The sequence below is a fragment of the Python bivittatus genome, unplaced genomic scaffold, assembly GCF_059951505.1.
Source record: "Python bivittatus isolate LINGU-HERP-01145 unplaced genomic scaffold, Pbiv_v1 ctg000590_np1212, whole genome shotgun sequence".
NCBI lineage: Eukaryota > Metazoa > Chordata > Lepidosauria > Squamata > Pythonidae > Python > Python bivittatus.
The window spans coordinates 19,714,053-19,741,137 of NW_028277086.1; the positions used below are offsets into that span (position 1 = coordinate 19,714,053).

The following is a 27,085-nucleotide window of genomic DNA, read 5'->3' on the forward strand; positions in this document are numbered from 1 at the left end:
CCTGCTATCTCATTCATGCTTTTAAAAATGTATGATGCAACTGCCAATCAGTAGTTCAAGCCTTAAGAAAGTAACATATTTGCATAAATTAGCAAATCTATTGACAGAAAATACACTTGCATTATTTATTGTATCAATAAATTGAAAAGGACAGATTTCCACTGTCTTTTTGCCAATACAAATAGCAGCAGAGAATTCTGAACTGGATATGGGATCCATATTCAAACCCAAGTAGAGATCTTTCATGCAGCATCATTTGCTTCTCATCCTTATGAGTATTTCTTTTTTAAGTATAAAATGCTCCAACTCTGTTGGCGTGCTCTGGCTGTGTCTTTGCTTTCTGTATTTTTTGTTGGTTTTCTGTTTTATTATAATCCTGTTTTCATTGTTGTATGCCACCCAGAGTCACACTTCTGCAAGTTGGACGGCTATATAAAACCTATAAATAAATAAATACTATTATTTCCTACACACACAGCATGTGTAAAGTTCTCTGATACGCAAGATTCAAAATGCAAAATAAAATTATGAGATGCTAATGTGCAAATCCTTTCTGATATTTAGTCAAATATTAAACCTTTCATTAATACATTTACACTGCACCAAATTTTGTCTTACTTTACCATTTATCTACAAGTTCTGAATTATACATAGAAGAAAAAAACTTAGAAGATTCTATAATATTTGCCTCCAACAGGAATAGTTTTAGATACCAGCACATTTTTCACAATACCTGTTTTGCAACAACAACTCTACAAAGAGCTTTCAGCAGTTCTGAACACCTCTTTTAAAGTCAACTCCACTTTCATTTTCAGCACTGCTAAGACTAGTTATGTAATTATCATAAAACAGGAAAAAATGGCATGATTTCGTGGAAGTCAACAAGCATCCTTTCAATTTTTCATGCCTGAAAGATGAATAAAACTATACATCTGAGGCCACTTTCAAGCAAATAAATGAGTTGTATAGTTAAGTATTTTATTAAAACCAATTTCTGTCATTGCATCTCATAATGCAGTGCAATTTAGTAAGCATTAAGAAATTATTTACAAATAAAAGGATAGATTCTGGACTCAGCTTGTGCATAGAAGAAGCAGATTAACTGGACCCTTTTCGGTTAGGAATCAGTACTATACATAAGGTGTAGGCAGCAGGTGACCTTTGTCAGAAACATAATAGGAGTCATGCATCCCTTTGTTCTATTAGAACTCCCAGTGGCTTTTGATACTATCAACTATGGAATCCTCCTGGAGTACCTGGCCTGCACAAGTTGGGAATAGGGAACATTGAGCTGCAGTGATTCAGTTCCTGCCCTAACGGGAGGTTCTAATCAGTGCATTCCAGGTTGGTGGCCTCCCCCTTGTTTAACATCTATATAAAGTCACCTGGTCATCCAGCAATTCAGAATGCAGTACTATCAATATAGGGATTATACTCAGCTTATATGGGCATCCTGGACCCAGCTGGAAATACTACTGAAGTCTTGACCCATTGTTTGGAGGTTGTTAGGATCTGAATGGGATGAAATAGATTGAAACTGAACCATAGCAATGTGCAGTTACTGTGTGTACATCATCATTTTCTGTCAGTTCCAAAGTTGTCCTCAAGGAGTGGCACTGCCTCTGAAGGAGCAGGCCTGCAACTTCATGTCCTCTTGGACTTATACGTCCTTTAGGATGGACAGGTGAAAGCAATGGCCAGGAGGTCCTTTACCCAGCTCTGGCTGATGCATCATTTGTGGCCTTTCTATTAGTTGGACAATCTAGCTACTGTAACTCATGCCCTTAACACCCATCATATTTCTGCGATATATTCTATATGAGGATGCTCTTGAAGACCACTCAGAAATTAGAGTTGATCCAATATGCAGCAGCCAATGTACTAAAGGGACAAGTTGCCATGGTCACATTACACCTAGTCTGTGTCCCTAGATTGGTTACTAATATGTTTCCTGGCACAATTCAAAGTTCCAGTTTTGAAGATAAGCTTAGCACCTATAGTTTCCTTCAGGACTACCAACATTAATTAGAATTGACCAATACAAAGAGATCCCTGTATGGGACTAAGAAGCTGTGATACTCCAGATTTGTGAGGAGAGAGGAAGGTAAACCAGAAAATACTGTTTTTCCATTATGGCCTCCCTTTAGAAGCCCCACCTCCTCAGTGATAGCCTTCTGGAAGATTGTGAAGACCATTTTCTTCCGGAGGATGCTGGGGAAGAAAATGTTTGCCCTCTAAACTTGGATTTTATTAGATAGTTTACTGATATTATTGATTGTATGTGTTTTCTTTTGATTTGTATTATTATTATGAAAACTTTCCTGTGTTTTATACTGTTGTAAGCAATCACAAATTATTCAGCAGAGTTTGTTAAAATGATTGATTGATAGATAGATAGATAGATAGATAGATAGATAGATAGATAGATAGATAGATAGATAGATAGACAGACAGACAGACAGACAGACAGACAGACAGAGACAGACAGTCCGTAGACTTGGCTATATAAGTAGTAAAGATATAATTGTCTGGTATGAACTGCTTTAGGAAACAATTGTTGTCTGAATAAAAAGGGATAAAACCGAATAAACAAAATAGTAAATAAGCAACATACTTAAAAGGTTGTAAATACTAAATAAAATTAAGTTGATTCATTTAAAATGGAGAACATTTTCAGCTTAACTGAATTTTTTATCCATTCATATTTCCTTTTAAAAACTGTACATATATATTCAACTCCCTACTGCTTGAATTCCATTATGTTTTCACAAGTTTATGGACTATGGATCTTATTTAACTCATAAAACCTGTAAGAAAGCATCATTTATTATATACAAAAGCTAGACTCATCAAGTTCATTGGAAGTTAAAGAAATACTGCTTTTTTGTAGTTTGCTGTGCTACCCACTTCTGCACTTAAGGTACCAACTAATCAAACTGATAGTGAATATAAGATTGGAAACAAAGCTTTATATGGTTTGCTTAACTGGTCTGCCACCTCCACCAATTTTAAGAAGGGAGGGGAAGACATCCTTTTTGGATCAGATACCCATTATCAACTTGGACAGAGTGTGTCTGAACCGCTATTATCTGCAATGATTTATGAGTGCAGGTATTTCTCTACCTGAACATTTTAGTGAAACCATAAATATAAGAAAAGACAGAAGCTAGAATTCAGGAATAGCTTTGAAAAGCCATCTGCAATGGAATATTATTCTCATTTGAGGAAAATTGTTATTCACTACCTAAATCTCAACTGCATGATACTGATGTGGAATGGTATGTAAAAACCATTTTTATAATGATGAATTCATTTCTACAAAGTGACCTAGGTAGCGATCTTGTTAAGCACTTTTTAAGGACTTTAGCACATTTTGTAGTCAAATGAAGTATGATTATCCACTTTACAAGGACTTTAGTGGGAAAAAGCTAATCCAGTGGGACAGGATGCACACACCTGGAAATTCTGCACGTGCAGCCTTATCACTTCTTAATTTTGTATAAAACGTATGTCCTATCTTTCATCTAGAAGTTAAGACGTCTGTAAAGGATCAGGGATGTAACCTTGAGGGAAATAGGCAACTCTAATATAAGCAAACAGGGCTGAAACATGTTTCAGCTCTCTTTGCTTATATAACATTACCTACATTTCAGGGAATAAGGTATGGCTGGCTGAGGAATTCTGGGAGTTGAAGTCCACACATCTTGAAGTTGTCAAGTTTGAAAAACACTGGTCTATAATAAGAGAATCTTGCAAGCCTGGTCTTGCAAAACGGAACAACACGAGGGCTCTATAGACCTTGGGATGGGCCAATATTCAGCTAGCCTCCAGCTGCCTGCTACCTCACTCGGAGCCCTCTGGTAAATTTCACCGGCAGACTTAACATCAAGCCTAGCCTTAAAGATTCTAACCAATTTCTAGTCAAGTTTGCAAACCCCATAAAAATTACTGCTTTTCCTTGCTTATAGAAGCAGTATGCATCAGAGTCATGCTTCATCTTGCTTCCTAGCCTCTAAGCAAGATATTACTGTGTCTGTCCCTCTGTTCACATATATAGAAGCTGCAAAACTGTAGAATTAAGCCATTATCACAAATTTCAATGGGGATTATACGCAGGAAGCTGACAGCTTTCGCCCCCAAAGCACTACTTCATATTTTTTGCAAGATGGTCAAACACACACATCATGTACTGAAAACATGGACAGAGGAGGGACACAAGCAATTTTTTCCCCTTCTTGTAGGGAAAGGTTACTCATGTTTTGTTACTTCACAGTGCTAGGTGTTGAATGAATGGCAATTTTTGCATTATCCTAATAGTCAGTTGGAAGGAATGATGATTGGATCATATTTGCTGTCTGTTCTCTGCTTCTAAAGTCAGGAGGAAAGACAATTATGTGATCAGCTTCAAAATATTTGGGAGTGACTAGAGAGGCAATGATGTCATGTGGAGATGTCCTCACAGAAATTTGTTAATTTCACCCCTACTTACTTGCTAGAGTTTGAGGGGAAGATTTGTAGCTGTCAAAACTTATTGCACCTGCCAGAAGGGATGAAACCCAGAAGCTGGAAGGCGTGGTGGAGCAAAAGCAACTACCAATGAGGAAATGTTTTACAGCCTTTGCTGTGGTTTCAACTTCTTTCAACCAGAAAGAAATCAACTCCACTCTCCAATGCTGCCGGTGTCATGGCACTAGAGATGTCAGGAGCTACACTCTAAATGTTGCAGAATGGATACGTCCTATATTCTTTTGCCTCCCATAAACAGCTTACTTTGATTTCCTTGCCAGATAAAATGCTAATAATCAATCTCATTAGCTGACCAGTGACAAATGGATTCTGCATTTCCTGCTGTTATTCATTGCTTTTTTTCTTTTTTTACAAAAACAAAAACGAAATACAAAATTTGAAAACACTATTATTATTATATAGAATATAATTTCAGCAAATTTTGACAAATTAATATATTTATGTATTTCAGGATTGTTTCCCCTAAGATAAAAGTACAATAGGACAAACTAAAACAACATTTAAGATATACAACCTGTCTTCACCAACAGATTTTAAATTGTTACCAACATAGACCTATATAATCATGCCCAAGGAGAGAAGCGTACATTGCATTATCTTTCAACGTAAATGGCATGAACTGAAGGTGGAGTGTTAGCTGAAAGAGGCTGTATGTGTTAATATATATATAGTATCTATCTAAAACATTTTTAAAAAATAATGAAAGGTGTCACCTAAACCTATGAAAATACCTTCAGAGTTAATTCATCTAGCTCAGTATTATCTCTTATGAGTGGCATGAACATTTTGACATCACAAACAAAGGACTTTTATCTATCACCTCATTTTTTTTAATTAGACATGGCTGGAACTGGACCAACTTTCAGAATATAAAACATATTCTCTACCATATAATTACAGCCTCATGTTCAACCCAAGGATTGAGTTACACTCAAGTAGAACTTTGCAGTAAATATGTGAACGAAAGTCCAGAGAAGTCTTCCGTAAGTGTTCAGTTTAAATATATGAAATGTATAGGGATAGCTCTTCCCACTCATTGATTTAAAGTCTTCATCCTTACATACTATGGAAACAACACATATGACCCATTTCAAGATAAACAGGTGTCATATCAACTGGTGTGTGTAAACAAAGCACTTCTTTGGGAAGAGATTAGTGCTAGATGGCCGAATAAGGCAAAGAACAATAAAATGGATGGCTACTATCACTCAGTGTATTAAAATGTATTTTCATATCTTTGACAGTACAGTCAGAAGATGAACTGAGGAGAAAAGAATTTAGTTTCTCAAAAAAGAGTCTAATTTTTGTGTCTCCTGAATAGGGGAAAAGGAGTAATAACTTTCATTTGATTATACTAAATGAAATGTGGGTTAAGTGGAAAAGTGGCTAATTGGAAGATCTATTCTGGAATGTACAAGAAGTTTTGGAATTTTTAGATTAGATAGAAACGTTTGTTAACACTTCATTCTTACTTATGATTCATATTATATTGGCTACTTTAGTTAATTATTTAATATCGACTTAATAATGATTGGAAAACTTAAATTGACACAATAAATTTTAAAATGCAGCATTATCTACTATTACTTCAAAATTTCTGTTCAACTTTATACAGATGTAAATCTCATTTCTCTTTTCGTTTCTCTCATTTTTTTCTGTCTTTTAGATATCTGCCAAAATAAAAAAATAAACTATATAGTGTAAAAAAAAGGTATGAAAATTGTGTCAATTTGGAGAAAGAGAACATACTACTTATTGTATACGACAACATATAAATAGTCTAGACTGTCAAGGTCTGAAAACTGTCATAATATAATTTTGAGATATCTACTGATATATCCCATAAACCCAATGTTAGGTTGTAAGTTGGTTCTTACATCAGACAGAAGAAAAGCCTCTCTTGCTGTTTATTATAAAAATACATAACTTTGGTAATAACTAATGCAGTTTGTAGATTGAAAAAGGAAAACTTTACCTTAAGGTAACAATCTCATGACAGCCTTATTTCCCCCTAAAAGAAGTCTCTGGATAAAGCAGCTGATGATGTAAAGTTCAGCTATCAAAAATAGCTTCATTAAGAACTTTAATGAAGCACACGGGAGCCATTTATTGACTCTTCAACTATTAAGACGTAATATTGTTAGTGTTTTAATAGTATCTCTGTTTTCATTTAGGAAATAACCAATCAAGGGATCAATGTGCCAAAGACTTCATTTCTCAGTTTGGTTCAATGAATGCACTTTATTATTTTTTTAATGATTAAAAGCAACTGTCTTCCACTCTCCACTGTTGCCAGTAGGGAAAGGGAAAAGAGTTGGTATAGACAATCTAAAGAAATGAGAAGGATTTATAAGGCTCAGTGGCTACAAAAGAAATAATAATAAAAAAAAGAACAGCAACTCTGCTTGTTCTGTTTAAAGTAAGAGATTGTTTCACATCAAAGAAACTTACCTGCAAAGTATGCAAACCCCAACCCCACCTTGAACTGCTGTCAACCTGTGAGACATTTCTATTTCTCAGACATGTTTCGAATGCAAACGACTGTTTTCTAGTGGTTCTCACAGCTCCACTTCCTTTGAGGTACAGATGTGTAGCCAAAGAGCCCAATCAGATAACGCCCATTTACATATTTATAAAGACTCCTGTAAAATCTCGTATCAATTGTTGCTACTATATATAGTGCTTTTCAAAGTATCTTGTGGGCACAAGCGCTCCACTGCACCGTTCCCGTCAGGAGTCCTGATATATCGTAAAATGTGATTTCAATGTAAATGTGGCCCACATCCCATAATCATACCACTTCACAAACTCTTTTCTGCTGGGGTAGCTTAAATCTAAACACACTCAAGCAGCTTGCTGCACTGGAGCAAGATTTCTTCCATATATTTTTTCTTAAGTCAAAAAATCCCCAAGACAACAATGCCAAGTAGAAAAAAAAACCTGAACGCTTTCTGCAGAAAGATGGGCCGTCTCCAAATCCTTGTGCCCTATCAGACAAATTAAAGTAAATCAAGCATGAAATGAAGCAGAAGAGCCCCGAGATAAGACTCCTTTAAGTCGTTTACAGATTAGGATAGAGAGAGGTGCATCTGGTCTCTGGCAGAGAAGGAGGCCAGTTTCTCATCTCACAATAGCAGCTTGTGTATAGGATTACCTTACCTTGTCACTGACAAGGGAGAAAGCGCCTGCAGAATGTCTCTAACTAACTTCCTAATGTTCCCAGTTAAGTTGCCTTATTAAAGTATTAACGGTTGCAACGATAGAAATACGTTTCGATAAAAACAAAATAAAGCAGATGCGAGTCTGATTTATGAACGGGTCAAGCATTGATTAAATTGAGGTGGGGAGAAGGGAGGGGGAAGGGCTAGAAACAGAGGAGCCTTCTCTTTTATCGCTCAGATTTTGCTACTTGAGATAACACGTTCTGAACTGGATTCACAGCCACAACTCACTGGTTTAACTGGCCTTGCAACCAGGGAAAGTTCAAAGAAGTCCTGTCTTTCTAACAGTGATGGCATTTTGTGACTATAAACTGAACTTCTGCTAGAGATCTATATACCAATGCTTTCAGATGGTCTGCTCCTATTTGTTGGGATCCTGATGGTACAAATGGAGAACTCGATTCATTAGGAATCAGGCTTTTCCTAGGCAGCTGTGACTAGCTTCCTTTATTCCCCCCAAATCCTTTGGAAAGGCTGGCAACAAAGCACACACACCCTTGTCACACCATACTCACAAATATAAAGCACAGTTGGCAAGAAGAGATAGAACTTGGCAAACGTTTATTCATCTCATGCTGTGCTGGAACAGTGGGAGTGATTCATTCTGTGCAGATGGTGAGGCACACTTCTCATGCATCAGTATGCCTAAAGATGACTAGTTCTAAGTTTCCTATCATGAGCACAGAGCATTCTGCAGGTGGCTTCTTCTCCATGTAGCACTCTAGTAGGGAGTTAACAATCTTCATTAAGACAGACAACTGAAAGCACTAGGCCCGAGGAATCCTTTCAAAATAATTAAGACGTAAACCTTTCTTTCGATTTACCTCCAGTATAGGCCTGACAGAAAGATACATTGACTAAATAGCACCATCCAAGATATCTGCAATTTTAGCTTCTTTAAGAGATGCAGCACTTGAATGCAAACCAACCATTCAATTTAGTAAAGAATTAAAAGGTGAAATGAAAGTCAATATCAGTTATATACTTGAATTGTAGACTGAAAAATTGGAATATCCAATTTTGGAGAAACAATGGCTCCAGGTGTTAAAAAATGTGAAATATATTTCCCATGATTTCAAACAGATAGTTGAACAAATCAACCCGGAATTCTCACTCAAGGCACAAATGACCAGGCTCAAATTATTCCACCTTGGACACATTATGCAAAAACTTAGCATTGGAGTAGGCTCTAATGTTGGGAAAGGAGGAAGGAAAGATAAGAAGATGATGACCAGTGGCAAGGTGGATTGACTCAGTTACAGTGCCAATGGGTACATCGTGGAGAGACCTGAAACACCAGGTTAGAGACAGATTGTCATGGAGAAAAACTATCTACGTGGTCTAAGAGTCTATATGAACTTGATGGTGCATAATCAATCAATCAATCAATCAATCAATCAATCAATGATTTAAAAATGAAATTAATTCATCAGAAAATATTATTTACTGAACCATTCAAAGAATGTTTAAAAAGAGATAGATCCTAGATTTCGTATGCTGGCAATGTAAGAAATTTAAAGGTTATTTAACTTACCCAATTTGTTCCTGTTCTGTTATAGCTTTGATTTGGCTTCAAACTACTGCATATGATAATATAATCTGAGAAGAAATAATGTAATGAAGAATCTTGCTGCATTGTTGAATTATATTTCTAAAACATGGACAGCTTTGGCTCTATCAAGCCCAGGGTACAGCAAAGAGGATAATTTTACATAATTGGAAAGAAAGTTACTGTCCTAATTTTAAGGAATGGGTCTTTTTTCTGTTAATTTGTTCGTATTTAGTTCATTGTAATAATTATGTTTAGGATTTCTTTTCTTCACAGTCAAAAAGAGATATATAAAACAACCTTGAATCTACTTGTGTCATGACAAAGTTATATTTTGAAATTTCTGTACTCTTAATAAGATTTCTGTACAATTTAATTTGGTCTCTGTAACATTTGTTTTCATCTTCCCTGTACAAAGCGATTGTGTTCTAACTAAAAAAATCCTAGGGTCTTCAATGAAATTATTTCTATATGCATGCCTGTGTCTCAAAAGTAACATGGATTGAAAGAAAGGAAAACAAAGTTATACAATAGTTCTGCATCCAGCACACAACATGACTCACAACAGAAAATGAGCACAAGTGCATAAGAACGTCTATTAAAAACCCAATACTAGCTACACCTGTTTGTGAACATTGCATTCACTCAGGGTAGTTGCTAAAAGTTTTCCTGAAAGACTTAGCAAGAAATATACTGTATAATTTAATTTCGTTTTTCCCAATATTTGTTATGACTTTGTGTTCTGCGTAGCATTATAAAAATAAACCTGACAAATGTGCTTAGATGAGCAATAATATTACCTACTTATATTAGTATCATCTCCTTCCTTAATATTTGCAAGGATTCATATCTTATTCTTTTTTCTCTTTTTTCTCTTTTTTTGTATTTACCAATAACCTTGTGGAGTATTTCAGGCTCAGAAATACTGATTGGTTCAAAACCAGCCAACAAATCCAGGTCTGAGCAAGAACTTGAACTCACAGTACTTGATCGAAGTCCAATTCTCTAATACACTCTCAAAAAAGATAAAAGATATTTCTATTAAATTGGAACATCTTTAGTTTATAGGAACCCTTGCCAATTTCATTCATATATATAAAGCAAGCTTTTCATTTACTGAAACTGCGGAAGCATTGCTATCAGAGCATAAAATGCTTCCAAATAGAAGAAGCCTTAATTTGCCCAACAAACTCATACATTTCATGTATATTAAATTGAAATCGTTTTTTAAACTTTGTTTTTAGATTTTTTTAAAAGAAAACTGCTTTATATTAGATTAAATACAAATTAATATGCTCATTTTAGAAAATATTCACTGATCATCAGTACCTTACCAAAAAAGCCATATATGACATGACATTAATAAGTTAATTTTTATTGATTTCCACTTTTTTATTTGTATAAACGAAGGCTGTTGAAAAACATTAAAAAGTCGATCCTCATTTTCTCAGTTAATTATTAATATTCATGCAACCCTGTCCTCTGTGGTTTGTACAATTTCTTATTAAATATATGTGTAAAAATATATTCAATTTTAATAAATTATTATATATAATGATACATTATATAGAAACACAAAAATCTGGGATCCCCCAATTACTGTTCATCAAGAATAGAAATTAAATTAATCCTACAGAAGTTTCTTTTCCAAGTTTATTGGACACCCAAGAGTATTATAGCAAATGTAGGGTTTCAACAAAATCAGGAGGACTATTGACTTACATGATTTGAATGTGTTCTCTGTTAACACACTTTTAATTTAATATTCATAAAGTTGTACATAGGGTGTTGGGAAAAGAAATAAGGGCCAAATATATAAATGTGATGATAAATTGTATTCTGAAAATGTATAACCTATCAATGTAGGAAGAACTTTGGCTTTATCACCGATTGTTAGGACATTGTTTTACCCCAATGGAAAGATTCTAATGTACCTGACCTACAACCCTAGACAGAAGTCATGCCTAAATGTTTTACATGAGAATTTATTTTGACCAATATTGTGGAAAGTCTGATTAATGTAATTTCATATGGTCAAGGTTTAATTTGTTGACTGGAGTTCTGTGGCATATGTAATTGTTCTATTATGTATTACTTTTTCTGTTTATTTTGTATTGCTTTTTGTAATATATTTGTAATTATATTTGATTGTTCCTCACTGTTGCTATCTGTATCCTCCAAGCACAAGAGCATTGGATCCATAAAAAGAGATGGTTAGAAATGCATGATTGCAGCCAATATTTCTGATTATGTAGCTCCGGTTACGACATAGTAATCAGCAATGCAAAACATTTTTTAAACATTAAACTTGGGCCTTATTATACAAATTGGGCATGATTGGCTCTGTATCATGTCACAGTAATGCTTAATGACATCACCCTCAAACAACTTCAGTTGTGCTGCCTCCCACTTGGCTGATAACCTATCCTGGTGGAAGTTGATCTGTTAGTCTACCTGACAATTTTACCTCCTTTTACTTCCTTTATGAAGGGAAAAAGGAAAATGTGGATATACTCTTTCAGAGAGGAAATTTTTCAGGAAGAAGTGTTTAGGTCTGTGAACTTGCTATATATGGATTCCAAAAGTCTGAAAATGTAAAACAGAGTCTACTTCAGTTTTTCATTACTAATTGTTTATGGGACACTTAAGACTCTGAATGACATGAACATGGAGAATGAATTTTTATGCTGTGCAAGGAAGGAGTAAAAGATGTGGTAGATAACTTACATATTCTTATATTCAAAAAATATCAAATGACTAGCAGTTTGTTTCCTATAAATTGTACAAAAGCACATACAGTATATAGCTTTCTCTCTCTATATATATAATATATATACATATACTATGTATACACACACGCGTACTCATACAAATGCACATATACATATAGCTATACACAAACACACACACAATAGTTTTTTTTATTCAATCATTCATCATAGAATATATTTTCTATGTCTCCATTTTGATTTAGACATGCACACACGAAAGTGGGGGACATGCTTCTAAATTCCAAAACTACAGAAAATAAATGAGATTATTTTTTACTGTAAGTATCAGGTCTTGTTTTGCTTGATATTTCAGTGTTTCATTGTTCTGACTGATATCCCTTTTTATGACTATGTTTTGATCATTTAGAATAAATGCTGAACTGAAATGCTCAAGCTTTTTAAAAAGGGGGATCATCTTTATTTGAAATTATTTTGAGAGTAGAGCCTTAATATCACAGTGCATTTACTTAAAATCAGAGTTTTAACACAATCAATCTCAATCTTTTTGTCTTTCAATTTTTAGTCTGTGTTGAACAAAAAAACCAACTACCCTGGTGTTTCTAGTGCCTGACATTTCCCAACCTGACATTTGTCTTGCCCTATAGGTACATACTATATCAGATTTGTGGAAATGTCTCTGATACAGAAAGGGATACTGTTATATAAGGTGACAACAGTATGTGTCCTTATTTTGTTAATTATAATGGTTGATTAATTGCTATTCATTTTCACAGACAAGAAACAAAAGATCCTTTGAGAAACTCTAGGTCTAGACTCATCAGTGTCTTCAGGTTTTTGTTTTCTTTTTGAATGTTAGAATAGCATAATAGACTATAGAGAAAGCTAAAATTAATTAAATATAATGATGAATTTAAATAAGACAATGATCTTCAGGAATGATGTTTGGCTATGTGACCCTTACCAGAATGTGATTTATTTTAAGTATCTACACGCATGTGTTCTATTTTTAAGACTTCAGCTGCAATTCTATGGTCCTGGAGGAGTATCACATGGCTATCTACTAATATATTGTTATCTTCACTTCCAATGATGAAGGGAGAAAACCAATCTTGGGGAAAGTGGGATTCGATGCTATGCACCCCTTCATAGCTTCTGAGTTCCACGTATGGGTCAAGGCTTTTTTTTTTTTTTTTGGCCTTCATTAGTCTTAATACAATCAGTAAACTTGCTATGTTTTTGCCATTGAGATGATGACACTAACCCATGCCTTAATCACTTCCTGGTTGGATTACTGTAATGTGTTCCACATAGTCTGCCCTTGAAAAACATTTAGAAGAATGCAGCAGCATGGGCAGTTTGGGCGCTGCATGGTACACCCATGTAGCACCTCTGCTCTGCAAGCTGCACTGGCTCACAGTGGATTTCCAGGTGCAATTCAAGGTGCTGTTTATCACCTATAAACATAGGGGGGATGGCCAGTTTGCAGGATCACCTATCTCTGTTTCAGCTCGCCCTACCAGAACTGGCAGAGTTGCTGTAATGGTATGTGAGAAAGACCTTGGGAGACTGGGCCAAGAGACACTGCCAAGGGAATGGTCAGATAAGAGACAGCATAGCCCACAACTGGACAGTGGGCAGGGCAAGAGGCTCAGAAGAGACCCTCCCTAGTTTTTCAGGCTGTAAAGTAGATGGGGGGGAATTGTACTTTCAGACTTGCAAGATTCTGCCAATGTAACTTTACAATAAACTAGAATTAGCTCATCTGGTTATGATTCCTATCTGATTTACCCTGCGAGGCCGACATCAATCCTGCAAATCTGAAAGTACAATTCCCCCCACACACAGACACACAAAATCCTTTACAGCCCGAGAAACTAGCAGGGTCTCTTCTGAGCCTCTTGCCACACCCATTATCCAGCTGCGGGCTATGCTATCTCTTATCTGACCGCTCCCTTGGCAGCATCTCTTGGCCCAGTCTCCCACAGTCTTTCCCATATACCATTGCAGCTGCCATGCTCCAGGTCCTGTCTACTAAATAATGTCATCTTCTAAGACCTAGGCATCGTGACATCTCTGTTTCTGTGCCTGCCTTCTGGAATAACATTCTCCTGGAGATCCAGATGACCCCAACCCTACTGGCCTTTTGTAAGGTGTTAAACACCACAGACATTTGGACCAGGATATTAAGCAAATCCTGATATTTGAGTGTTGGTTATTTCAAGAAGACTGGCTTTTCGACCCTAGGCTTGTGTTATAGTATTGTTTTATTGAATAATGATTTTACAATCTGTGTTATTAGGGCTTTTTGTTTGTTTTAACCTCTTTATTGGTCTCAGAGTCACTCTGATGAGATGGATGACTATATAAGTTGTTTAAATAAAAATAGCATAAATTCCATTCAGGTTCATCAGCGTATAACTGAATGGTTGTAGACAGTCCTCAAATGTTCTCCAAGAGTTGACACTAGCATGTAACTTGTGTGTGTGTGTGTGTGTGCGCGCACATACATCTTCAAGTCAGTTTTGACTCCTGGCGACTGCCTGGACAAGTCCCTGCAGTTTTCTTGGCAAGTTTGTTTGAAAGTGGTTTGCCTTTGCCTCCTTCTTAAGGCTGAGAAAGAGTAACTAGCCCAAGGTCACCCAGATAGCTTTGTGCCTAAGGCAGGACTAGAATTCATTGTCTCCCAGTTTCTAGCCTGATGCTTTAACCATTACACCAAACTGGCTCTTTTGTCATATGACAGAAGGAGAAAATTATTAAATATGATTTAGAGTAGCTGAATTGATTATTTTAATTATTAAGACAATATTAAAATATTGCCTATTATATTTAAATTAAATCACATTTAGGTTTATCTTGGCACTTATTACAATTTAAGCAACATACCAGGATGGATGGATGGATGGGTGGGTGGATGGATGGATCCTTATTAAGGTCATTGGCAAACCAACATATAACAGCACAGGACATGGGGAAGGCAATAGAGCAAAAAATGACATCTACTCTATCATTAGTTAACTAACTTTTGTCAAATTTATTGACTATGAAACAACATTTTCAAACATTTAGGAAAATAGGTATATTTCTGACAGACAATAAGCATTTAAAGTAAAACAGATCCAAATGGCTTGAGAATTTTGTGATTAAAGGAGTTATGAGGCAAAAGTAGATACCCCATAAAACTGACAGTATAAACCATAAGGAATTTTCTTAAATCGCTCCCCCCCCCCCCGCCGGCCCATGATTGCTAATGGGAGTGCCTTAATGTAGCCAAGGATAAGGCCTACTACTCCAAGTACTCGTACATGGAATAGTTCTTGTGAGTACAGATGAAGCAACGAATTCCATTAATGAGATATTTGAAACAATGGCTGTGTTTAAACATGTTCAACTGGGAAGGAGCTAGTGTATTGTAGAAACACCAAAATCAGTTCAACTGATTCAATCAGCTAATGTCCCAAATTAGATGTAACCCCAAATGACCCAATATTACATATAATTCAAATATCTTCACCCGGTCAGACGTGTGAAAAAGACCAAAAGATACCTCTTTGTCCCATTTTGCTAAAGAAACCTTCAAGAGAGAGAGCTGAACAGAAACAGTTGAAGAAGCAAACTTCTCCTTTACTAAATTCTCTGCCGAAGTCTGGCAGCACCAGAATATACCTCCCAAATGCTGATTGTCTCCAGCATCAAGCAGTGTTACTACTCCTGCTTGAATAACAGGGATGGAACTAGTTCTGTAACAAAGCCCTGCCAGGACTGTCTCGATGCAAGGATTTATGGGATATCAGGTATTTCCTGGAGAAAGTGGGCAGAAACTTTACATACCCCAAATGGCAATATTGGGCCCAATGACTTTAATTGTATCCTGCTAAAACCACCCAATAAGGAAATCTGAGAGTATTAGTTGTTTTACAAACAAGGCCAATGTTTAGAAATCAGTGTCCAGGGTCAATACAAAATAAACACAACAAGCTATTCTTGTTCCTGAACTTCTGGATCAGCAAAGGAGTAATCAAAAACAGGAACTAAACCCCTCTGACTAAGCTAAAGACCTAGGGAGAATCAGACCTCGGGAGAAAAACACTGTCCTGATAATTCTTTGGTGTTGCTAATAAATTCACCTCAATAGTATTAATTAAGTGGAAACTAGCTGGAAGACTCTGATATAGAGTTTCTACTTCTGATCCACATATTATGTCCTGAGACAATCTCTTCTCATATTTAGAAATGCAAAAGCATCTTATAAGGATGTAAGATCTTTACTAGCTCAAGCATTCCAACCAAATGTTCACAAAAGTCTGAAAAAGGGAATGTGTGAAAACCTATGATACACTTGCAAGCCTCCATTACCACCCTCTTCTTCAAAGACAAGGCACATACTTTGGAAAAGGAGAAGATAGCAGCAAAGATAGTCAAGACCCTTATCTTCATATAAAAAGCATCAGTATCTCAGTTCAAATTCTGAAGGAACTTGACAAGGCAATTGCTAAAAGGATCATTCACTGTCATGACATGCATTCAGAATATTGCATAAATCATCAGACCTGAGCTATCAAAATTGTGTTGACTAGCTCCTATCTTGTTGATAGAAATGCTGACCTGCCAATTGTTAATATAAACTCGGGTGGAAAATTCCTTTATTAAAAATAGTGAGCACTTATCCACGGTGATTGCAATCCCTGATTATGCAGTGTGCTACAGTAATGAAACCCTTAGTCTTCATGTAGCACGTTTACTGACATCAAAGAATCTGCAAATGGGCTTCCAAAAGAATATGCAGGCTACACAATCCATGGACTAACCATCAGGCCTCTGTTGGTGTTGCATATGGCTCCAATAGTCCTTCCTTTCCTTTAGAAAAGGGAGTGATATCAGACAAGAAGCACAACCAAGAGCACTAAAATCAAATCACAGATACCTCTTATGGGGGAAAGCTCGGGGGAAAAAGTTGATAATCATGGAGATTACTGCTTTTCAAAATACCCACCATTTTAGTCTTTCCAAAGTAAAAATCAATGCTTACCTATGTTCAAAAATTATTCCATGGGATCCACATCTTCCTTATGAACTCAGTGAACCCACTGTTATTCAAGCACTATGCATTCAGTCATAGGAAAATAGCAACCTCACTACCACTCTTATAAGATGAACCATAAGGAGATTCTGAGTAGAATAATACCACCATTTCTCAAGATTTAGGGAAAGTAATGCATTTAGTAAAGCAGTCTAAAATGCAAATGTTTTATAATCCATTGAATTACATTAGCAATTCAGGTTCCGGCCTGTTATCCATTTTATTATCTATAAAGTCTTCTTGCCTATTTTACAGACCAGCCTATTATCCTCTACCTTATGCATTTAGTTACTGCTCATCAAAAAGAAGTTGGTTTGGTCTGATTTATTATGAAGACAATACACTTGAGCATTTGATACAAGAGATCAGCTGATGGAACTGAAGAGATGAAAGAAAAAAGCCTGCAACTCTTCCCTTTTGAAATTGTAGGGTGTGCAATAAAGCTTTTCAAAGCAAGTTTGTTTCACTCTGGCAGAGCTAACACTTCTGTTTGCTACAGGCCTCCACCTGAAATTTGACTTGACGTTTGACTTGATGTTTCATTCAAGGAAATTCCAAACCAGTTGTGTTCTAGGTTCCTTCAACAATCTGGGCTGCAACAATCTGTCTGACTGCTAGGTGGCAGTTAAAATATAGTAAATTCTACATCTAGGGGTTGTCTAGATTTTTGCAGCCCAGGGATCTAGAATGGGTCCATTTTACACGCTCATGATTCCTGTTTAATATCCAAGAAGGATACTAATGAATAGATGGAAGTCACATGCTTAAAAGAAAACACAGATATTTTAAATGATACTCAGATTTGTCCTGCAGAACAGATGATCTACATTTTCCTATTCTCATGTGCTGGTATTGGTTCATACTGCAAATCACCGCTGCCAGAGTGTAAGACATGGATACTGGTCCCTGTGCAAAGAATGAGATTAGACTCTTAGCTTTACAGCACTTAGAGGCTAATAACATTAGTCTGTTGAATTTTCTTACTATGCTACTGCAGAGATACTTTTGATAAATTTAAATATTTTGTGTTTTGTAAGCTAGTAAAAAAGTAGTTGAATTGTGCAAATAGGTACAGGGGCACCTTCAAAAATTATTGTGTTCCAAAGACCTTACTTTTCATTAGTGGAATGCAACAATTTGGTTTGGGGTTTTTTTGGGGGGGGGGTTTGGCCATTAATTACAAATAAATTCATCTCTCTCTTCTGAGGCCTGAAGTTCATTGTTGTTGTTATTGCTGTTAGATGACTTGCATTCAAACTCTAACCAAAAAAGATGAAACCAACATTGAAATTCATCTCACAGTTCAGAATTTACTTAACGGCCAGCCTGTGCACTGTGATAAACAGAATGATGATCCGGCAACATGTCTTTATCCATGGTTTGCTTTAATTAACGCTGGCTTGTTTGTTGAAAAGATGATTAATATGCCAATGAAAATTGCATAATTGAATACCAGAACACTGGCACAATCATAAAGACACATGCAGTTTTTGATTAACGATTATTATTATTATTATTACTATTATTATTATTACTCACTTTAATGTATATTTCTCACTGTGAGAAGATGCAGCTTTTGACCAAGAGGTGAAAATAAACAAGAAACAGATCACGGCACTCCATGGGCAAATTCAGTTTGATGCAAGGAAACAGTTTAAACTGGGATGAATGAAAACAAATCACAAAAGATACACAATGCTGTCATACATCAAATTATTATAATCTTTCATACTGCATTTTATTAATCATACAAATTTGTAAAAGCAAAAGGAGGGAGGGTGGGAGGGAGGGAGGGAGGGAGGGAGGGAAGGAAGGAAGGAAGGAAGGAAGGAAGGAAGGAAGGAAGGAAGGAAGGAAGGAAGGAAGGAAGGAAGGAAGGAAGGAAGGAAGGAAGGAAGGAAGGAAGGAAGGAAGGAAGGAAGGAAGGAGAAATAAAACAATTAGGAATACACTGATCTACAATGAAACAGTAGTCCAGGTTCAGGACAGATACATATTTATACACACTTTTTATATAGAGATATCTGCTGCCTTAAACAGAAAGAACTGGAAAAACACGATGACTATTCTAAGGCTACCAAAAAAGGTGAGAAAGAAAATGAAAATGAATCCTTTCTCAGTATTAAGGAATAATAGTAAGCATTGGCAGAAGGCAGATAAGGGGCCATTAGATTATTTGAATTTTCTGCTGCTTTTATCTCTCCATCAATATACCCAGCCCGCATCTCAGTTCTACTCATAGCACACCACTGCTGGTGGCAAGTCAAAATGGATTATGAATCTACCAGTCCTGAGTCCCATTATCCCCTAGATATGTCCTTTACCCATGACATAAATCTGTCCCCCATTCAGCTGGTGCATTTAATGTCCTTTCATTAATCCAGTGGGAGAGAAAGGAGAGGAGAAAACCAGATGAAGTAAAGTACGTCACCCCTACCTTCTGTCCCGGCCCAGCAACATTTCAATCTGGTAACAGATATACCCGATTAGGAACAAAAATAATAATTGCCACATGGTGTACTTATAACACAACATGATAAATTATATACCAGATATTCGGGTTTCCTAATACATGTTTTATAGTAACTATTACCACCATCTAAAAAAATCCATAATTACCATTTCATTACTTCAATATAGAAAATCGTCAGAAAGTATCAAAAGAGTAGCTAAATCAGAAATCAAGATTACTGGAGTATCTAGATCAACATTCAATTATATTCACATGTGTATAATCTACTATATTTGCCAGACATTAGAAATTAGGGACTAAGCAGCAATTCAGTTTTAAGACTATGTTTCTTTGGCTGGTGTGGGTCTTCCGGGCTGTGTGGCCGTGTTCTTGAAGTTTTGTTTCCTAACGTTTCGCCAGCACCTGTGACCGGCATCTTCAGAGTGCAGGAGCACAGACAGGAGCAGTTCTCTCTGTGCCGAGAGTGATGTGACCCTTTTTGTGGGTATTTATAGAGATCTGGGGGGGGGAAGGGGGGGATGGGTGTGTGTGTGGGGGGTTGAATTACTGATTGGCTGCTTGTGTTGGTGTCAGCATCTGTGTGTATCTTCCTGGGGATTAGGCAGGGTTTTTTCTTCTATTGAATTGTTAACGAGGGGCTGCTGCTATATGTTTCTTTAACAAATACCCCGATATTTTGAGGATGACTAGAGTCCGTTCCTAAAGGACAGTCATGATAAATGTGACTCAAATTGCTCCAAACATTTCCCTGTCAGTTCCTGCTTGACATAATTAATATAGGCCGCTCTCTATGCATTTCCATCTTTACTTCCAACTATCTCAATTTAAAGTGTTTTGTGCCAAAACAAGGTATTTTTCAGTGCAATAAACCTAAAACTAAATGCAGACAATAAAATGTCATTTGAAGTTCAGAAGAATTAATATTTACAAGGCTCTTTATGATAAGACTGCTTTGGGTCCTGTTGCAGCAATAGAAAGTATTTTCCTGAGTTAAATCTAATGTTTTCAAATAAAATTAGGTTTACACAAGATGAGAGAGTCATGCATTTCAGTTATCATAACGGGAGAGAGAGAGAGAGAGAGAGAGAGAGAGAAAGAGAGAGAAAGAAAGAAAGAAAGAAAGAAAGAAAGAAAGAAAGAAAGAAAGAAAGAAAGAAAGAAAGAAAGAGGAAGGAAGGAAGGAAGGAAGGAAGGAAGGAAGGAAGGAAGGAAGGAAGGAAGGAAGGAAGGAAGGAAGGAAGGAAGGAAGGAAGGAAGGAAGGAAGGAAGGAAGGAAAGATCCCTTTATGCAAAAAAAAAAAAAAGAGCAATAACTGTTCGTCCCTTTTTCCCTTAATGGTAAATTAATGGTGAGTAAAAAGCTATGAAGCATATTCCCAAACCAAGTCATCTCTGACCCCAGAGGTATTAAGTACCAGTGTGATGCAAATATCCCCTTTTTAGTCAAGGTGGCAGAAGGTGTGGCTAACCTGCTTCATGCATTCTTGGAAGATCTGGATCCATTCTAGTGAGGTTTCAGAGTGGGTCAACACTACCTTGGTCATCTTTTCTGATGAACTGCTCCACTGGAAAAACAGGGAGTGCAAAGAGTGATTTTCTTATGGAATGAGAGCTATAATATCCTACTGAGCTGAATGGAGATAGAAGACAATATTTTTCAGGACTGCACTCCTACCAGAGAGGTTTGGTTCAGGGATGGCACTAAGGGACTTCTGCTCAGCCCCATGGGATCTCCAGGGACCAATTCCGTTACTGTCATTTAGCAACTCTATGAATGCTAAGTAAGGTTATCGAGGGGGTTGGAATAAGGAGCCAAAAATATCCACATAACAAACAGCCCTTTATCCCTATCTTCAAAGTCAGATGAGACAGTGCAGGTATTAGATGTATTTGGATGATACAATAGGCTGATGAGAACTAATAAACTGAACTTCAATCCTGACAAGGTAGAGGCTTTGTGGATAGGTGACTCATGGGTTCAGGAACTGGATAAGTCTAGATGAAGCCTCACTGTTCATTTGGATTCACCTTTCACCTGAGGCTGAAGGGGCCTTGCTGGCTCATTTGATAGATGCAACTCACTGGCTGCAGCCTTTCCTGAACAGGATTGACTTGGTCATAGCAATTTAGTATCTAATGTTATGGTTAGACTACTGCAATGTCTTTTATTTAGGGATACTCTTCAAGACAACATGGAAGCTAAAGCTGGCAAGAATGTGGCAATGAGGCTAAAACATTTTTTATGAAATAGAACTGTTCCTTAAAAACAATGTAATGATTGCCTGTATCCTACTGGTCAGACTTCAGTGTTTCAGTAATGACACTAGCGGCTGTAAATAGTTGAAGATCCACATACAGTGGTGCCTCTAGTTATGAACACCCCTCCTTACGAATTTTTCGAGATACGACCAGCTCCAGCCCCAAAAATTTACCTCGACTTGCGAAATCCACCTCGAGTTATGAACCGGATCCACGGCCATTTTCCCTGCTGCCACGCGGTCGCAGCTTCCTGTAGGCGAGATCGCGGTAGCAAGGAGACGTTCGGTGAGGCTTGTGGTGTGTTTTGTGGCGTTTGGAAGGTTTTTGGTGTGCTTGTCAGCATGGTTCCAAAGAAAATGCAGAGCAGGCTGGCAACTGACTTTAGACAGGTTTTTCCCCAGAACTGAGCCTGCAGCTAAGAGGCAAAGAAGAGAGGAAACCCCTGAAGGAGATCTCCTCGATGTCCCTTTGGAGGGGGACTCTCCCTCCAAACAATAACTGCCTCCCCACCCCATTCTCCCTCTTCATACTGTGCTGTACTGTACTTTTTTTCATGTTTTTGAGGTTTAAAAATAAAATGCATATGTTTCAGAACTGTTTAGCCGTATTTACATTGAACCTTATGGGGGAAATTTACCTCGGGGTGCGACCAAATTCGGAGGGCGGATTAGCCGTATTTACATTGAACCTTATGGGGAAATTTGCTTAGTGGTGCGACCAACTCGAGTTGCAACCAGAGTCACGGAACGGATTAAGTTCGTAACTAGAGGTACCACTGTATTTTAGGGAACATCTCTTCCAGTAAGTGGCTGCCTGAACATTATATTATAGGAGGCACTCCTCAGCCATCCATTATTCTGAAAGAAGCATTATGTGGGAAACTAGGAGAGGGCATTGCTTTTTGGTGACAAATGAAAACCTGTTTTTTTACCTATGCATTTGGGATTTTCCAGTGTTGAAGGCTGTTAGAAATATTTAGACCTCACTGGGCAGAAAAAATAACTTTGATTTTTTTCTCTTGCATAAGTAATTGAGATTTTGGAGCAAATCTTATTTTAAAATGACCGGTAATACTTTTTTTTAAAGCAGCAGCTGAAAATGATATGACTATCCTTAATCAGCAATTTACACATGGATACTTTCAATACCTGTGAGATTATACAAAAGGAATACAATTTACCTAAAAAGGCTGAGTGGTGACATATGCAGTTAAACACTTGATGTTTTCACTATTGGCCACAATATTTTTGTACCCTCTGAAAGCCAGAAGACATCAAGTGTATTGGAGAAGTCCTTTCTGAGAGTAAACAGAAACTTATTTAAAAGTTATAAAAATAAATTTGGATAATAAGTAAAAAATTCGAAGCAGGGAAATGAAGTATCCATATTGCCCAATCAATGGCTTCAGATTCAATGAATGAAATGTCTTATTACTGAAAAACTCAATACAATTGAAGAAAATTATATAATGACAACAGCCTGATATTTTTTCCTTTTATATTTAAATACAATGGTGGGGTATTTTGTTCGATGTTATTTTTTTGTTTTCTTTGTTTTTCTGTTTTATTTTTACCTTTTTTTCTCCTTTTTCTCTTTTTTTTTCACCCTAACCCTAATATACAATAGGTTTTAAAAAAAGATTTTTTTCTTTTAAAATATACAGTCTTTTCTACAACAATGATATAGTTATACAGCTATTTACTTTGTAACATTTTTGAAGCTTAATAAAAATATTTAAAATTTTAAATTATTTAAGTCCACTTAAAAATAAAATGTATATTTGTAAAATCCTTTACAATCCATACCTAATTAACTATGCGCACTTAGATATTTTTGCATTCCTCAAGCTTTATAGGTTTTACATCTTCAGTGTCAAAGCTCTATAAAAGAACTTGCACAGCCCAGGATTTCCATATATATCTCAAATATATCCATTTTAGGTTAGTGAAATAATATCCGATTTATTCATTTAATCTATTTTGTTGCTATAGAGGCAAGGTGGAAGGGATGGTTTACAAAGATAGAAACCACCTTTTTTCAAAATTATTTCACGACATTAATTTCCTTGGCTTACTATCTCTTACTCCTTTTCTGCTTTTTGCATAACGTGGCTTACCTCAAAAGCAAGTAACACAACGGGCACATTATGTACATTATGTTATTTAATAAGGGTGAGTAAAAATCTATTTTTTAATTCTTACTAATAATGTTAACATTGAAAATTAACACAGACGATAAAAAGTAAGAAAAGTAGCTTTTCAAATAAAGGTTTCCTCAAGCTCTTATTCTTCAGCCCTGACACATGTCCTCAGAAAGTGGGAAGGAAGGATACCATTTGACTTTCTTGAACCTTTTTCAATTCCCCAATATCCTTGTAAGATGCAGTATCTTACCTGTAGTTACATTATTGATTTTTTATTAAGGCAATTTTATTTTACATTCTTTTCCTAGTAATCACTCTGATGGAATTTGTCTTTTCCCACAAGCTGAAATTTCACTACCCACTACTCCAAGAACTCTCTCCTGATTAGTCATCGTGTACTCAGAATGCATTAGCCTAGCTCTGAATTTACATTTTGTATAGCAATATGCATTATTATACAAGCTTACATTAACCACTATAATGCTCATTCATCTGTCATGATCTCAGAACAAACTGAAAAAATACACATGGTAGAAGAAAATATCCATATTTCCTGAAAGATTCTCTGAATGACCAAGATGACCTGGTCTGCCTGGATGATAAATGCCTCATCTGGAGCATGTGCAGACTGGAAAAATTATTTTCAAATTATCTATAATCTATTTCCTTTCTCCTAACAGTTGCATTAACTTTAATGAGCAGATTAAAGCAGATGCACCTTTTTTTAAGACTCTCCTAACTTCTTACTTAGTACTTACAGTACATTGCTTAAAAGTACTGAGGCTGATATAGATCCTTGGAACACTCTTTCTATTGTGAGAATGTAAAATCTTTTCCCATTTTCTGCTTCTTGTTCTTTAAGCAATATCACCCCATATGAGGATATGTATACTTTTACTATGCCTACTAAGTTTGTTCAGGGGTTTATGGATAGAATTTGTCTCCAGCTTATCATTAAGTTTTAGAAATCAGTATCTTCTTGCTACTATTTGCTCATGCTTTCAAGATTCCTGAAGATATTAAATATTCCAGTGTAAGGTGAACTTTTCCATTCCCGCTTCCCAAATCTTATTGAAGTAGATTCTAAAAACAAAAAGGCAACAAAACTGACATGGCATGGTTTTCAGATGCAACTATTGTTTTTCTAAGGCAGATGTACTTTTTCATAAATGCTTCTCAAAAAAATCACATTTTAAAAAATTAAAAACTGTGACTACCAATCAAATGAAACTTTGAAGAACACTGAGAAGTTTCACCATCCACTCCTCAAAATTATCTACCATCCAGATTACATTTAAATTCTCATTTCATGGCAAACAAGGATGCAAAAGCATAGGGGAGATTTTTTATCCAGTCCAAGAATGTTAACTCATTTCAGATTGCAAACAGAAAGAAGTCCTTTTGTGATGTCAAATTCTGTCTTCTTCAGTTCTACTGGCGCTACACTCCTTCCTTTTTTCTCAGTTAATCATATGGATGATCTCAAACAATTATTTAGATATATGGAATGACATTCACATTATACAGACAACCACATTCAGCTAGGTGATATCAGTGTAAGTAGATCAATATTTCTATTAAAAAGCTGTATGCAACAATTTTAGCCTTTGCTCCAAGAAAGACATCTGTCAGCCTTACCTTCCAAAAACACTGCATTTCTCAAGGGTTTTAATTTAAATACTTTTTAAATTGTTTTACTGAGAGCAGATCCTTAAACCTGTGATATTAAGGTGATGAGAAACATCAATCCTCTTTGAAATAAAGAATAACAATCCAATTGTCCAAAGATCTTCTAATTTTAAGAGATTTTGAATTTTAAACACATTTTAAAAGTACAAATTGTTCAAAAGTTTGCTGATTATCACTACTACAGTGAACAACACAGATAATCATTCTATTATCTAAATAAAAAATGAAGAGCCATCATGAGCCGAGGGATTTATAAAGATTGTGATGATATCCTGTGCAGGCATTCATAGAGGCAAAAGAGAATGCTGATAAGAATTTATCAATTTTTGAGTATGTTATGAATGAATGAATGAATGAATGAATGAATGAATGAATGAATGAATGACAGAGAAAAAAATTGATTATATCTAATGTGAGAGAGAATGGAACTGGCCAATGTTCACATCCAGGCCAAGGGTTTTGTATAGTTAGTTCAGGGTTCCCCAAAGTTGTCAATATCTCCCCCAAGGGTCGATAGGACTATCCATTATTGTTGTTATTATCATCATCAGTCTGGTCTAGTGGTTAGGGTTCCAGGCTAGAAACCAGGAGTCTGTGAGTTCTAATCCTGCCTTAGGCATGAAAGCTGGCTGGGTGGTTTTGGGCCAGTCACTCTCTCTCAGCTCCCGACGTCAGGTTCGGGAGACAAACTACTTGGTCAATTCCTGTCACAACCAACGGATCAACATTTGGTTGATCTGAAAAAAAAGCAGACCCTGCACATGCGGGAAAAACGCTAGGAAGGAAAAAAAATGTATACTATTAGTTAAAGTAGTATTAATTAAATTACTTTCATATAATAAATGTTTGGGGGTTGATGAACAATCTGAAACTTCGTGAAAGGGTTGATGAGCTGAAGAGTTTGGGGACCTCTGAGTTAGTTCTTAGAAGTGAAGGTCCAAAGCCTATGTCTAATCAGATTTATGGTGCAGAAGAATGCTGGCACCTTTTATTTTTTTAAAGGCTCTTCCTCTTTAATAACTTAATGACGGATAGATACATTACTGACATAAAGTGGTGTAGACAGTTGATTTTATTTTTAATAAGGCTTTACCACGCTTTACAATTATTTTAAATAAAGGGAATAGTAAGGACTTGAGATGTCAAAGTTTGGAAGCGTGAGAAAGCAAATCCCTTCATCCAGTGCTGGAGAAGGTTCATTCAACTCTCTTCCATGCAACTGATCTATTATCTTTCTACAAATACCAGTGTTTACTAAGTAAAACTTTATTACAATTCTTTTATTAAAACCATGAAATTATGCACCTTTGGACTACAATGAAACCACATACCAAGCTTATTTGAATGGGTATATATGAAACACCCTCAGAGTTACATTTAGGGTTTACGTTAGCCTTCTGCTTAACAAGTGA

At 36.3% G+C, this 27,085-nt stretch overlaps 1 protein-coding gene across 4 annotated transcripts in view; it reads right to left on the minus strand.

The window, feature by feature from the left end:
• The window catches only part of ZFPM2 (zinc finger protein, FOG family member 2), a 334,837-nt gene that overhangs the window by 201,718 nt on the left and 106,034 nt on the right, over nucleotides 1–27,085 (minus strand). Inside the window, exon 1 of one of the 4 annotated variants that reach the window (XM_088149051.1) lies at nucleotides 22,015–22,033. The exons of the other annotated variants lie outside the window; for them this stretch is intronic. The gene's annotated coding sequence lies outside the window, so the exon portion shown is untranslated. Of the gene's footprint in view, nucleotides 1–22,014; nucleotides 22,034–27,085 lie in introns of those variants that run through there. 4 annotated transcript variants of the gene reach the window in all.